The following is a 6,755-nucleotide window of genomic DNA, read 5'->3' as shown; positions in this document are numbered from 1 at the left end:
ATCATTCCATTTTTGAGTTTTGACTTCAAGACCTTACCATGGCGTCTCTCAGAAATAAAATCTCTCATTGAAAATAGGGTAAACATCCACCCAAGAACTCATGTGAACAAGAGTATTTGACTAGCAATTTCAAGTATAATTCACATGAATAGAAAAACGGCACAGATGGAAACAAGTCTGGAAAACTGAGTAATGAATTATAATATTGATTAGTGGCATGTTAGTGGCACATGATTCATTAAAATTATTCAACATTGAAACACACGACAATTCATAGAATCAAAAAGGACTTTCATTGGTTGTAATGTAATTCGGGTAAGAAGGAAAGGGAATCAAAATTGTGATGCGTTTCAATGTGGCTTAGGACACTACCCATGACCATCACAAATTCTAACCTATCCAAACACATAGTTAAAGACCCAAACATAAAATGGGATTGAAGAAAACACACCATACAAGGTTGTAAACCACAATCTTTAAGAAGTTATGGCTCGGGAGGGCTACAAATGGGGCATTAAATATGGCACCAACATGCTAATAATAAAGGGTATGCCCTGAGTTTTTTTTTTTTTTTTTTTTGAATGAGCTCTTACCCAGTCCTATGTTCCTTCAATGTTTACAAGCCACTGCCAATGATATCCTTCAAACATTGCCAACCCTTGAACAATATTTACCCACAAAAGATTTCCCTAAACTGGCCAAGAATGGGGAAAACACTAACGGCTAAAAAAAAAGGGTACAAATGATATTGAAAGTTAGAAGAATTAAGGCTCGAATTTTCAAAAGGGCCTAAGATCATGTTCTATAAATTGCCATGATTCAGTATTGAATAATAATAAGGATTAAATATATGTCACTAACAGTGAAAAATTTCTGTATTGAATTAAAATTACTCCCAATTGAAAGATAGGCAGAAATATAGTAAGAAGGTTTAAGTCTCCACTCGATTTGTAAGGATTTCATTCACAAGCATTAATAACTCAAATATGTTTCAAATGGCTTGTAGATGTGCATAAGTGAGATGCCAAATTGATGATTAAGCATGTCTCAAAACAAGGTATTACACTAAGTCTATGAATCACATAAGAGCATACTGGAAATCAAAAAGAGTTTAAATTCACTCGTAAAAAAAAGTCCTCTCTTTCCCACTTTTTTTCAAAAATACAATTTTTTTTTAAATAACTGATATCTCCATACTCCCCAACTCAAATTATGCATTGCCCTCAATGTATATAGATGAAATACGAAGAAAAGATTCGGGAGAGTGAGGAGAAGGTATCACCTTGAGAATGAATCTATGACATATCTGTAATTAATGGGTTAGAAAACAGACAAACCACCAAAATCAAAGTAAATGTCTGGGTTGCGCACGGTGGTAATCTTATCTTGACAACAGATTTGAGAAACTAGGAAAGAATGCCTTTATTTGATGGGGTTTTTCTCTGGCCTGCCAGACCTGAATGATCTACATGCAACCAACAAAGACAGTGTGATAAGGAGACAGATTATCTGCCCTTTCAAAAAAAGTCTGTAAAATGAGATGTAATGGTGTCTATAAATGGACGTGAATGCACAAGGATTAGGCACTCAAGACATCAGTTTGATCTTGCACTCCAAAATTTCCTAACTTCTTTTAAAGGCTCTCAATCATCCCCATGGCAGGATCATCATCCAATCCAATTTCGGATCTGAATATGGCACCATATGTGACGACCAATCCTAATGAGCTACTAAGATATATCCTTAGTCCATCTTATTTTTCACCTCAACTCCAAGGTGATGTGATGAGAACTAAAATGGTAATGGCCACAATGTCTGACACAAGTGCAGCTTCCCATGCAATTTCTCTGAGTGCTCAGGTGGTCACTTCGATATCTCACTTGACCCAACGTCTACAGAGTCAAAACACTACTGTGAACCACCTCCAAAATGAGATTGCCTTTGTGCAACAGAAATCCCTAGAAGGCCTACAAAAAGTAAAATACTAGCGGCAAGAAAATAAAGAGCTGAAGCGAGAGGTCAATTAGCTGAGGAGGCTGGTGGAAAATTACTCCAACGATCTTGGGCCTAGGGTAGCAGGGCTGGAGGAAAGTCGGGAGCATTTCCAGCAGGATCATAAATGGCTCAAAGCCATAGTGCAAGGAAAGGGCAAGACCTCCTGCTTTTCAACTTGAGGGGGGAGGCATGACAGAGATTTGGTCTAAGGGTCTTTTTTTTTTTTTTTATTTTTGCATAAATAGACCAAGTACCAAGGTGTGTAAACCTCTCCCCCTAACTTGAAATGTACATTGTCCTTATTGTCCAAAGTGATGGCATGATGCAAGCCTGCGAAAAGGGGTTAGAAAGAACTCAGGAGAACAATAATTATTAAAAGAAAAGAGAAAAAAAAATAAAAAAAATTTACAAGAACATAAAAATAAAATAAAGAAAGTGAAATATATACAAGACCACGAGACTAAATGTGGTCTAAGTTGAGGGGTAGTCCTAGTAAACAGGATCCACCAATTCCTTTCCAGTGCTAACATGAGAGAAATCTTCCAAAAATGGTTTTAGAAGTTGCCCATTTACCTTAAAAACATTACCATCTTTGAGATTTTCAATATCCACAGTGCCATTAGGGTAAACCACCCTTACTATGTAAGGACCTGTCCAATGGGATCTTAGCTTACTTGGAAACAAGTGAAGCCTAGAATTGTACAATAAGACCTTTTGGTTAGGTTCAAATTGTCTCCTCATAATATGTTCATCATGAAAGCCCTTTACTTTTTCTTTATAAATTCTAAAGTTCTCATAAGCATCTCTTCTTAATTCTTCAAGTTCATTTAACTGCAAACAACGATGGTCACCGGCCATTTCAAGATTGGAATTCAAAGTTTTAATGGCCCAGTAGGCTCTATGTTCCATTTCCACAGGTAAATGGCAAGCCTTACCGTAAACTAGCCTATAAGGAGACATACCCAAAATGGTTTTGAAAGCAGCGTGGTATGCCCATAGCGCATCAACCAATCTCAAGGACTAGTCTTTACAGTTCGGGTTTACCATTTTTTCAAGGATAGTTTTAATCTCCTTATTAACCAATTCTGCTTGCCCATTAGTTTGCGGGTGATAGGCTGTTGAAATTTTATGGGCGATACCATATTTTTTCATTAAAGTTTCAAAAGATCTATTACAAAAATGTAACCCGCCATCACTAATGATTGCTTTAGGCATCCCAAAACGAGATAAAACATTTTCTTTTCAAGACTTGATCACCACCTTGTGATCATTAGTTCTCATTGGAATAGCCTCTACCCATTTGGATATATAGTCCACCTCTAAAAGAATGTATAGATAGCCAAAGGAGGAGGGCAAAGGACCCATAAAATCGATGCCCCAAAAATCAAAGATTTCAATAATCAAAATAGGGTTTAAAGGCATCATATTTCTATGTGTGATCCTCCTAACCTTTGGCATTTGTCACACCATTTGCAAAATTCATGAATGTCTTTAAAAAGAGTGGGCTAGTAAAAACCACTTTGTAAAATTTTTGTGATGGTTTTTCTTGAAGAGAAATGCCCACCACAGGCTCCACTATGACAGAACGAGATGACACCTTGAGTCTCTTCATTTGGCACACATCTTCTTAAAATCTGGTCTGGACAATATTTAAACAAGTATGGATCATCATAAAAGAAATGTTTGACCTTAGCCAGAAATTTTTTCCTATCTTGGGCATTCCAATGTGATGGAAGTTACCCAGACACGAGATAGTTAATAATGTCGGCGTACCAAGGTAGGTTCGCCACAAGGAATAGTTATTCATCCGGGAAACTATCTCTGATAGGGATGTGCTATAGAGGGTTATCAAATACTAGTCGGAACAAGTGATTAGCCACAACATTTTCAAATCCTTTCTTGTCTTTAATAATTAAATCAAATTATTGAAGGAGCAAGATCCACCAGATGAGCCTTGGCTTAGCAAATTTCTTAGAGAGCAAATACTTGAGTGTAACATGATCTGTAAAAACAACAATAGGTGAACCAATGAGATATGACTGAAACTTGTCCAGTGCAAAAACTATTGCTAGTAACTCTTTTTTTGTGGTGGTGTAATTCATTTGTGCATCATTAAGAGTTCTACTAGCATAGTACACCACACAAGGTTTATTATCTCTCCTCTGCCCTAGCACCGCTCCAATGGCATAATCACTTGCATCGCACATAAGTTCAAAAGGCATGTTCCAATATGGTGGTTGCATTATAGGCGGAGAAATTAACATATTTTTTCAGGTTTGAAAAATCCGCTTCACATGCATTTGTCCACTCGAATGGAACATCCTTAGCAAGAAGGTTGCACAAAGGACGTGCAATGGCACTGAAATCTTTTAGAAACCATCTATAAAAACCTGCGTGTCGAAGAAAGGACCGCACGTCCTTGATGTAAGTTGGTGTAGGCAAATTTGAAATAATTTCTACCTTGGACTTGTCTACTTGTATACCCTTAGCAGAAACAATGTGGCCCAACATAATACCTTATGTCACCATAAAGTGACATTTTTCCCAATTTAAGACGAGATTTTTCTCCTCACATCTAGTGAGGACACAACCTAAATTTCCTAGGCATCCCTCAAAAGAGTCACTGAAAACAGAGAAGTCATCCATGAAGACTTCCACAATTTCCTCAACCATGTCACTGAAGATACCCATCATGCACCATTGAAAAGTTCTCGGTGCATTACACAATCCAAAGGGCATTCTCTTGTAAGCAAATGTGCCAAAAGGACAAGTGAATGTAGTTTTTTCTTGGTCCTCTAAGGCAATCTCGATCTGATTGTAACCAGAATACCCATCCAAAAAACAGTAGAAAGAGTGACCAGCCACTCTCTTTAGGACCTGGTCCAAAAACGGAAGTGGGAAATGATCCTTCCTAGTGTAAGAGTTCAATTTTCTGTAATCAATGCACACACGCCAACCCATTTGAATACGAGTTGGAATTGACTCATCATTCTCATCGACAATCACAGTCACTCTCGACTTCTTTGGTACCACTTAAGTGGGACTAACCCACTTGCTATCAGCGATGGAGTAAATGATACCCGCATCCAAAAGCTTCAGGACTTCCTTCCTAACTACCTCCTTCATTATAGGGTTCAATCTACGATGTGGTTGGCGAGAAGGTTTGGCATCTTCCTCAAGGTAAATCCTATGTGTGTAGACCAAGGGGCTAATGCCCTTGATATCAGCTATGCTCCATCCTATAGCACTCCTATGGGATCTCAACAAGTCTAACAATTTGGCCACTTGGGCTTCCTCTAAGGTTGAGGATATCACCACAGGGTAAGTCTCTCCCTCACCCATAAAAGAATATTTTAAATGTGATGGCAATGGTTTCAGCTTAGGCTTGGGTGGTTGGACATGAGATGGTAAAATTTTAGTCTTAAAAAGAGTTAACTCCTCAAATTTAGGAGTCTAACCATGAACTTCAAAGACTTCAACTATATTGAGAAGAGAGTGGAAGTGCTCTGCTTCGGGGTTCTCAACACAGTCATTATCTACAACATTCACCAAGCATGCTTCAAGAGGGTCTTCACAAGAGAAGGCATCCAAGTGTTCCTGCAAAATAACATCAATGCTATTAGCTTCAAACACATCACCATCATCCCCAACTTGCTTCATGACATTAAAAATGTTATGCTCAGCAGTCATGTTCCCAAATGAGATTTTCTTTAAACCATTCCTGCATTAGATGTTAGCATTGCTCGTAGAAAGGAATGGTCTACCAAGGATAATGGGGATATGGGAATTTTTGGTCACCACTTGTTGAGTATCCAGTACCACAAAATCAATAGGGTAAAAGAATTGATCCACTTGTACTAAAACATCCTCCACGACTCCTTTAGGGATGCTAATACTTCTATCTGCCAATTCTAAGGTCATCTTTGTTGGCTTCAACTCTCCCAACCCAAGTTGTTCACACACAGAGTAGGGGAGAAGATTCACACTCACCCCCAAATCAAGCAAGGCACGCTCAAATTTGAATTCCCCTATCACTATGGAAATGGTCGGGCTCCTAGGGTCTTTGTATTTGGGAGGTGTAGTTGCATTTAGGATTGAGCTCACTTGTTCAGCCAAAAGGACTTTGCTATGCACATTATGCTTACGCTTCACAGTACAAAAATCCTTTAAAAATTTAGCATATGCGGGCACTTGCTTTATGACATCAAAAAGAGGTATATTCACCTTCACTTGTTGGAAAAATTCAAGTATTTCAGCATTACACCTTCCCTTTTGAGGAGCCTTGAGTCTCTGTGGGTACGAAATGACTATTGGATCTTTTGCAACAACTTTCTCACCCTCAATCTCTTGGGGCTCTTGCATCACCTCATTACTCTTTGATTCATGGATAAACTCTTTGAAAACATTGCTTGAAGAGCCTTCATCATTTCTTTTTGAAATCTCTTTTTGTGGAATTTTTCTTTCAACTTTCTTACCACTTCAAAGGGTAATGGATTTAGCATGCTCCATAGTCACCTCAGAGTCATTAGTTCTTGCAATACTATGTTGACCTACTGGATTAGCTTGGGGTTGAGAAGGAAATTTACCTTTTTCTTATTGAAGTACCCTAATGGCGGTGTTCAACTTAGTAATTTGAGCTTTCATGTCCCTAATAGATTGATTGATTTGAGAAATTGATTGACTCGTGTGGGCTATGAATTGTTGCATTTGATCCTCTAGACTTCTTTTATGAGGGGGTTGGTATAGTGGATCATTTTGTT

General features: G+C 38.2%; 1 pseudogene; it reads right to left on the bottom strand.

Moving 5' to 3' along the window:
- Positions 1–2,484: 2,484 nt before the first annotated feature.
- Positions 2,485–6,504, bottom strand: LOC131162786 (uncharacterized; annotated as a pseudogene).
- Positions 6,505–6,755: the final 251 nt, after the last annotated feature.

Source organism: Malania oleifera, chromosome 8 (genome assembly GCF_029873635.1).
Source record: "Malania oleifera isolate guangnan ecotype guangnan chromosome 8, ASM2987363v1, whole genome shotgun sequence".
Lineage (NCBI taxonomy): Eukaryota > Viridiplantae > Streptophyta > Magnoliopsida > Santalales > Ximeniaceae > Malania > Malania oleifera.
This window is presented reverse-complemented; position numbering and strand designations above follow the sequence as displayed.